At 39.6% G+C, this 9,679-nt stretch overlaps 1 protein-coding gene across 3 annotated transcripts in view; it reads right to left on the bottom strand.

Annotated features, from left to right (window-relative positions):
- The window catches only part of CRCP (CGRP receptor component), a 45,287-nt gene that overhangs the window by 12,384 nt on the left and 23,224 nt on the right, over positions 1 to 9,679 (bottom strand). The gene's annotated exons all lie outside the window — the stretch shown is intronic.

Raw genomic sequence — 9,679 nt, forward strand, 5'->3', positions numbered from 1 at the left:
CCTCTGTTTATCCACAGAACATACACAGCATAAGCAGCCGTAGTACAAACTTTTCCAGGCTGCTCCACCAATAGGTCTCTACTCTGACCTGAAGGAAAAATCCCACATTACCAAAGACAGGATGAGCTGACTGGTCTTTACCATCTCTGATGTCCATGATTCTATGAACAGAATATTCCTATGAGAGAGAACACGGCTCATTCAAATCTGAACCATGCTGGTGAGGCTGAAACAATGGTGATAATTATGTGTGGTGATTTTTGTGATGTGGATGCATACCCATTAAGAACTCGACTACCTTATTTCACAGGAAATTCCAAAGAGCTTCATTTCAAATCTGGCCAAAAACAATGTCCTAAAGGAGAAAGACTCTATCTTATCTTACCTAATTCCCCGAGCTGTTCAGTTACCATTTTTATAAAAGCACTGGAATCTGTTCTAAAATAAGTCTCAACTTTAATACATTCACAATACAGTTTTTAATAATAATACCCCTGTGAAATACTTTATATTTAACAATACAAAAAACTCTACATTTGAATTCAGCACTTGAGATGACAGCATGGTCATGGATGCATCCCTTAAAGTACAACTACCAAGATTTGTTCTTCAGAGGAAAGGTACATATTTACTAAAATAAACTGAGTTTTCAAAGTGTTTTTAGAAATTCTTGTTATTGTTTCACTATCTTATAATGTTTTACAAAACAGATAAGGATCATAATCCCCATTTTACAGATGGGAAAATTGAGGCACAGAATGACTAATTGGCAAGAGTTCTTTTGTATGCTTTGTGTTTGAAGATTTGAAGAAAAAACAAAGATACCATCTCCCTTGAAATAAGGATCAGCTAGTGTCCCTAGCCTGTCCAAAAGGCCTGTCCTTCCTTGGCAGTGTCTACACGGCAGTGAAGAAGAGAAAGCTCTTTGCTCCATGTCCTCCCATTCAGGGTTTACCACAATCTAACCCAATGTATCTAACCCAGTTTGTCCACTGCAGAGACTACATACTCTCTCTCTCTTTTCTGTCGGAGTACTAGTTCAAGGTTTTTTCCTCCCATCAATAATCCTTTTTGCAGCACAGCATTTAGCCTCTTTAGGCTAGAAGTAGGACTGATTGCACAAGAAAAAAATGATGGTTTACAAAAGACATGCAGGAGTCAGTATTAGACTCATTTCCTGTACTCATTAGCTTTGCTTTGTTTTGGAGAGTCAAGGATAAGAATCCAATATGCTTCTAGTCTCTGGGAACTCTGAATATACCTTCACTGTTTTTCCATATTAGCCATTTATGAAGATTTCTCTACCAATAATCCAAGCTTGTTTACAACAATACAGTGTCTGTTAAGAGTGTAGCTGGATTTAGAACTGAGCTGAGGTCACATTGCTGGCTGCTTTCTGTCTAAAAGAAAGTGTTTATTACTGTTGGAGTTCATTACTATTGTGTGCAGCTGAAGACACAGACATGTAAGAATGAATGCTGATTAAAGATACCAGCATAAAATGTTCTAATGGTACAATTAAAGTGGAAAAACAATCACAGAAGGAAAAAACCTACACTTGTAAAAGAATATTATAAAAAAAGCAAAACAAAAACAAAAAAAACCACCCCACCCCATATAAAAAAGATGTCCTGGCTTGCTTGGGGAAAGGGTGCTAAATCAGTGTCTTCGACTGGCATTGTATTAGGCCATGGTTCACCTGAGTAATCATATAAGATGAATTTTTCCTAGAGCTGGGAAGCAGTATGGATGATCCAGTGGTTTGAGCACAGGACTGAGAGATGGGCGATACCAAGTTCTAATCCTGGCTTTCAGTTTAGCTTGCTATGTGGCTTTGGCAAGCCACAACTTCCAGATCTGTAAAAGGGGGATAACATTTGCCTCCCTCACAGAACAGTTGTAGAGATTCATATTTGTAAAGCACTTTGAGAAAGAAAAGCTTTATATACCAGTTAAAATTATTTTTAATATTAAATGACAATAGTCTAACTGCAAGTTCCTCACGCTACACACTCAGGCTCTGTTTTCCCCTCCCCTGCCATTGTTGCAAGATGCATGTTACTCAGTCCATCCAGGTGACCCCAATCACCTCTATCAAGAAAAAAAACCTTGACTAAATAAAGGGAAAAAAATGTTTATTCCTAAACAATGGCTCTTGTTCTTGTTTTTCAGGCTGGAAGGAGCAGATGTCCTTGGATTTTGACCCTCTCTGCGCTCGACTTCAAAATGAGTTTGAAAAATGTGTTTAAACAAATGTTTAGCTAGAACCAATTCTAACAAAATACTGGCTAGCCATAGGGTCGTAGGTTAGAACATTTAAATATATGTATTATTTGTAACATGGTCTGGCCGCATGCATATTGGTCAATCCAGTTATTTTAGGGGCTGGTTTAAAATGATGAACCCACGTTTCAACATGGTTTCTTAACTCGGTTTGAGCCCCAGTTTGGATGGGATGCCTGCCTTGAGGTGGGAGAGCTAGTAGCCACTGTTGCATTTAAAGCATCTTTTAGCTTTTGAACAAGTTTTATTCTAGAAAGTAAAGTTATAATAAAAGGGGCAAGGAACTTAATACAGAAAAAATAACAACTGGGATCAGGTGAGTAAGCAAGATGTCAAGGTTTCCATTGCAAATATATAATTCTGAAAAATACAAAGGTTTAATAATCTAATTTATAGCATCTAGCCAAAAAGAAGTCACTAACAAAGTTGTAGCCTGCACTGAACAGAATGGAGCGAGGATATATTTTATGAAAACTAAACAAAATGGTGGATCAAAATATTACCAGAAAGCAGAAGCTGTTTTGGAAAACCATTTTTGCTCTGCAAGTAAAAACTCTATTAATGGGGAAAATTGGGTTTTGACAAACCCTCTTTAGCATGTCGGTTTTCCAACTAACATTGATATATGTAACATTTAGAATTATTTATTCCCCCAAACAATGCAGAGCAATAGGTTCCATCTCCTCGTACCTGTCAGGAAATAATAAAGATATTTTAAAAATACAGCTGTTTGAAAAAAATTCTGTGGAAAAACAAAAATCCCTCATCACTTCTTCCCAGAGGTACCATAATTCATTATGGAAAAGAAAAACCTAATATGGTTTTTCTCACTTTTTACTAAATAATTATTCACTACAGAGAACATAATCATAATTTGTTTGTTTGTTTTTTCCCAATTATGCCTTGAATATTGGTCACATATAGTTTTTGTTTGTTTTTTCTCAATTATGTCTTGAATATTGGTCACATAACCAAAGCTATGTCATCCTGAATATTAAAGATGTTATAATTTCAGTCTTATTTATCTAGATTCTTCTAGAACAATTTTAAAAGACACAGATCTCCAGTTAACAATACCGTGTTATTGGCAGAACAGGCAACAATAAAAACAACTATAGACAAATGTACATCATAATTAGAACCATCTAATGTGATCGTTAAGCAGAAATATTCATCATTCCTTGAGACAAGGAATATAGGTTCCAAGAGTGTAAAGCAAGGTCATCTCTCAAAGGGTGTTTTGACTTAAATGTCATCAATAGAAAACATAATAACCGATAATGTCGGTTTTTAGAAGGCTTATCAGCAATACAATATAATCTCAATGAGAAATGCTTCAACAAAAGATGAAATCATACAGACTTTTCTCAGTTTCCAAAATTTATGTGCAGAAAAATGAGGGGATAATTTACAAGAGGAAAGTAGCAAGTCATTACAATGTTTTATCTGGGCAATTTCACTGAGCTTTGATCATAGTGCTTCCTTGCAGAAAAATGACTAAGTGCATCAAAAAAGCGTTAGCAGCAGGGTACAAAAATCAAAAAGCAACATGAACAGTTTGTATGTTTTTTTATCCTAAGATGCCTGAACAGGTCCTAGCAGGTTATAAACTGCAAATACTAATTTATACTGAAAAAAATTAGAAGCCTCAGGCATGAGTTTTAATGTCTTTCAAACACTGGGTATTTATGATTGCAAACAATGCATTTGAAAAAAATATACAGGGCTTCAACTGGAGACGCAAAGGAAACTATGAAAAGTTACCAGGGAGCTATTTGAATACCAGTAACTAGTCATCTATTTACTGATGGACCTAAATACTGTTCTGACCATCAGAATTGTAGGTTATCTTCTGCTGGTAAATCATTTCGAGATAATGGTTGGGTTGATCATAAAACTAGGCTGTGTGAGTCTGTTAATATTAGTATGAATATTTATTCCCATAGTTATTTTTCATTCAGCAACCTACAACAAGAACATGTTGTCTTATAACTATTTGTTTAGGAAATATCCAGAGGTAGGGATTTGTTTAACAAATAATCAGCATGCACATAAGTGGAATAAATATAGCTGCATCTATTTCCTGGGAGGTCCACGTTGGCAGTTCCCTCTCCTGTTTGCACAGATGAACTCTAAGGGTATGTCTACACTGCAGCTGTGCTGCTGGAGTGTAAACACTTCCTACATTGACAGAAGGAGTTTTTCCATTGATGTAGGTAATCCACCTCTTCGAGAGGAGGTAGCTAGGTCCGTATAGGTTGACCTATAGGTTGACCTAACTATAGTGCTCAGGGGGCAACATTTTTCAGTCTGAGTGACAAAGATGGGTGGACCTAAGATTTAGGTGTAAACCAGCCTAAGTGTGTGCTGTGAGAATACCACAGGGGATGAAACATGGAAGCTCCTCTTTCCTCTGTATAAACAGCAAGCCCCTGACCTCCCTTTCCCCAAAGGAGAACTCTCCTCTTCTCTTGCATGCTGCTGCAGGCGAAGGGGAGAGAGAAAAAAAATTAATGTATGCCATGGCGGAACAAGAACCCATGCCCTATGACAATAGCAATAGGTAGGCTACCCACTACTCACTATATAAGCCGGGATTGAACAGCCACTGTATTGTATTAGAGCAAAGAGCTCAGACACTGATCTGCTCCCGTCTAAGCCAATGTCAAAAAACTCTCACAGATGTCAAGTCACATAGGATCATGCCCTACAAGTGTACGTAGGGTTCCTTGCTAGCATATACACATGCAGAACCTGATTATAAACTCCATCAAAAACAATCTTTCCAAGAGCCCAATGTTGCCAGTCTCAGTATGAACCCACAATTAATGCAGCCTTTGCATGAACAAGAATACACAGCAAAGAATTTAGGGTCTGAGTTGAACTCATGGTTAGTTATACCAGAAAAATGCCAGGAACTTTGGAATTCAGGTCAACCCATCTTTAACTTGCTATAGCATTCCTCGTTTAGGCAGCGCATGCCCTAACTAAGATAACTAATTAACAGCACACTCTTGCAATGCTTCTGCAGATTTAAGTCATATTGTGGATGCTACAATAACAAATACAAATAATTAAGTATTATGGTGAAAATTAAGGTGGGAGCACCAACTGTGATCAATAGCAACCCAAATGAATTTTGTACATTTGCTCTTTTAATCAAGTCCTTGTAATCAAATGTTAACATTAATATAGATATTTTAAGTAGTGAAACTCTCTAGGTTGTCCTTTTCAAGTTCTACACATTCTCATGGGAAAAAAATCTAGTACAAGTGCTATACAGCAGGCCTGAGCTCTCGTAGTCTCCTCTTGCAACAAAGATGGAGATCTGCACAAGTGGGAAGAGTAGCCTATCAGCGCCAAGATCCACCATTCAGAGCTAAAAATCAGAATTTCCTCCCCCATTTATACTTAAGGAACATAATTTTTCTAGCTGCTAGAAGAAAAATCATATTGTGGCATATGCTACCATTACTTTATATTTTATCACATGCTTCAAACACATAGGGTTAAATCCGATCTTCCTAAGTCAGCCAAGACTCCCCACTAGGCCTCTGGCTGGAATCAAGGTTACAGGAATTGCTCTGTAGATAATACGCCCAATTATGATTGCACTGAAGCGTGGGAAGTACAATGGATATTTTTCAGGAAGCTAGAAAATTATGCTGTTACTTAAGTGGTACCATTTTGTCTTCCAAGAAATGTTTTCATTCTGAAAACTCTGGAGGAGACAGCAATGACAAAACACGCAGCCCACCCTTAAACATTTTAAGGGTTTTGCTTTGTTATAATTTTTGTCAATGACAAGGGAACAGTAAAATCAGGATGAAATACATTTTAAAGTGCTACTGATTTTCAGATCCAAATTTCTTTGAATGTGTCGGTTTAAAAACTAAAAGGACAATGTATGGGTCCTAACTGTAATATATTTTCAAATATTTAGGTCCACCTGATATCTAAAAATTGATTCTCCCAAAATAAAAATTACATAATACAGGCAAGAAAAAATGAGAGAATAGTTAATTTCGATTTAAACTCAATTACAAACCATAAGATTGATACCTGCTCTTTTAAATGAAGTCGTATTAACAACCACATTGAAAAATATCAGATCCTTCTACAGAGGACTAGGCCTGGAAAATAAATCTAGAGGGACACACAGTATCTTCCCCTTGTTGCCTAATTTTAGGGTATTAATATTATTGTTTATTTTAATAAAGGTTATAGGCTCGCCAATTGATCTGATCAGAACTTAATAAGGCTCTTGTCCCAGAATCAGGCTATACAAAGTCTTGCAAGGACCCTCGGGATGTATGACAAGGACACTCATGCTGGGAACAAAACACAAGAAAAGACTTTTATTGACATAAATGGAATAGTAATCAAATGGAAAAGTAATCAATCAGAATTAAAATGGAAATAATACTGTTCTGTCTTAGAGGTACATGTGATATCATTTGCTATAAAACTTCCTAGGTTAACATACTCACACCCTTCCTTGATAACCTGGTAGTAAGAGGCAAAGGACTAGCCTCGACTATGGCATGCCAAAAGAGTCCGATGTCCAGGTTCCTCAATTCTCGGGTGGAAGATGAAAAACTTAGGAGAAGCTAGAGAGCTAGAAAGCCCCAAGAAAAACTAACCTAAAACCTAACTAAATATGGTGATTTGCCCCTTTTGTAGCACCTGAGCACTATGTACCCACCTCCTATGTCCACATTTAATTTCCTCACCCACATACTATAGGGTATGCTTACTCTATAGGCTGGTATATTCATAGGTATTAATGTCAATTAGCTCATTCTCACGTGTCATTTCTGGCCTGAACCGGTCGTTGTTATTTCCATGTTCTTTGTGGCGTACCCATTAAGTGTAGAGGGCAATCGGTAAGCCACTTATCTATGTCAAAGATCACAAACTTGCTTTAGCTCATCATCTATGCTAAAGGTCACAAACATATGTATGCTAACCTGCTTTAGCTCATACTGGATGTGGCCTGTAGGTTCCTTGAGTTACTGCCAAAATCCTCTAATACAAAGCTATAAATCTATTATCTATTATAATAAACAACAAACGCATAAGAAAGGAAATAACACAGCAAGCAAGCAGGCTAGACCTTATATTTCCAAATACAACACTGCTGGATTTGCTAACAAACTAATTAAAGCATAAGACCTCAACTAGGTAGTTATATAATTTACCGGGATGTTAACTTATAGCTTTTTTACTTTTAAATTCTCTGTTCCAAGCCTTGAATTTCATCCAAATGCTCCTGAGGCCCAAGTATGGCTACAGCTCATGTCAGACAGTATCAGTGAGTTAGGTATTTGCATGGCTTTGAAACTGCCCGTTAGCAAGCCAACTGGCTGAAAGCACTAAAAACTAGAGGTTTTAAATTGTTTTAGTGTATTTTACTGCTTTGTTCTTTCTCTCTTTAAGAGGACTGAAAAATAAATTCACAGGGATCGCTAAACGCCCAACAAGTGTGTTTTGGAAAATGCATCAACATCACTGAGCACAGCAGTAATAATGAGAAATTTAGATCAGACCAGACCACTGATCCCGGAAGGCCACTATGAGGAATAAGAAAAGACTTGTGGCAGCTATTTTAATGAGCTCTAACTTGCAAGTGTAGCCAACACCTGAGCTAACAAACCCATCTAAAATTCTGCTAGGTAACAAAAAGAACAGGAGTACTTGTGGCACCTTAGAGACTAACAAATTTATTTGAGCATAAGCTTTCGTGGGCTACAACCCACTTCTTCGGATGCAGCCCATGAAAGCTTATGCTGAAATAAATGTGTTAGTCTCTAAGGCCTGGTCTACACTAGGCGTTTATGTCGAAGTTAGCGCCATTACATCGAATTAACCCTGCACCCGTCCACACTGCGATGCTATTTAGTTCGACATAGAGGTCTCTTTAATTCGACTTCTGTACTCCTCCCCGACGAGGGGAGTAGTGCTAAATTCGACATGGCCATGTCGAATTAGGCTAGGTGTGGATGGAAATCGACGCTAATAGCTCCGGGAGCTATCCCACAGTGCACCACTCTGTTGACGCTCTGGACAGCAGTACGAGCTCGGATGCTCTGACCAGCCACACAGGAAAAGCCCCGGGAAAATTTGAATTTGAATTCCTTTTCCTGTCTGGCCAGTTTGAATCTCATTTCCTGTCTGGACATCGTGGCGATCACAGCAGCACTGGCAACGATGCAGAGCTCTCCAGCAGTGATGGCCGTGCAGTCTGTGAATAGAAAGAGGGCCCCAGCATGGACTGATCGGGAAGTATTGGATCTCATCGCTGTGTGGGGCGATGAGTCCGTGCTTTCTGAGCTGCGCTCCAAGAAACGGAATGCAAAGATCTATGAGAAGATCTCAAAAGACATGTCAGAGAGAGGATACAGCCGGGATGCAACGCAGTGCCGCGTGAAAATCAAGGAGCTGAGACAAGGCTACCAGAAGACCAAAGAGGCAAACGGACGCTCCGGATCCCATCCCCAGACATCCCGTTTCTATGAGGCACTGCATTCCATCCTCGGTGCGGCCGCCACCACTACCCCACCACTGACCGTGGACTCTGAGGATGGGATATTGTCCACGGCCGGTTCCTCGGACATGTTAGCGGACGGGGAAGATGAGGAAGGAGATAAGGAGGACGAGGCAGTCGGCAGCGCTCACAACGCTGATTTCCCCGACAGCCAGGATCTCTTCATCACCCTTACAGAGATCCCCTACGAAGCGTCCCCAGCCGTTACCCCGGACACAGAATCTGGGGAAGGATCAGCCAGTAAGTGTTGTAAACATCTAAACATTTATTTTTAACAGAACAGGAATATTAACAATTAAAAGAATGGGTTGTTCATGATTACTTTGCCCTAGGCACTTAACGGTTCAGTCATGGGCAGTGCAAGTTTTGAAAAAAAATCTAGCAATGTCCGGTTTTCCGTGATTGTCCTGCCCAAGCCGCTCTACTGTTTAGTCCCTGCTACTGCAGCTAGAGTAAAATGCGGTCTATATGTGCAGGGATAGAGCAGTAATCCTCCCGGGACATCTCGATGAAGCTCTCCTGGAGGTAATTGGAAAGCCGTTGCATGAGGTTCCTGGGGAGAGCGGCCTTATTGGGTCCTCCGAAGTACGACACGTTGCCGCGCCACGAGACTATCAAGTACTCGGGAATCATTGCTCTGCACAGCAGGGCGGCATACGGCCCTGGTCTTTGGAGGCTTTCCCGGAGCATTCTCTCTCTCTCGCTGTCAGAGATCCTCATCAGGGTGATGTCGCCCATGGTGACCTGCTTTGAATTAGGTAGGGGAATGTTAGTGTTGGGACTGCTTGCTCGTTCCTTTACAGAACTGTAACCGCTGGTTTGCAGCCACGCGGTGGAGGCGGGAGAGGG

The sequence above is a fragment of the Trachemys scripta genome, chromosome 18 (genome assembly GCF_013100865.1).
Source record: "Trachemys scripta elegans isolate TJP31775 chromosome 18, CAS_Tse_1.0, whole genome shotgun sequence".
Classification (NCBI taxonomy): Eukaryota; Metazoa; Chordata; order Testudines; family Emydidae; genus Trachemys; species Trachemys scripta.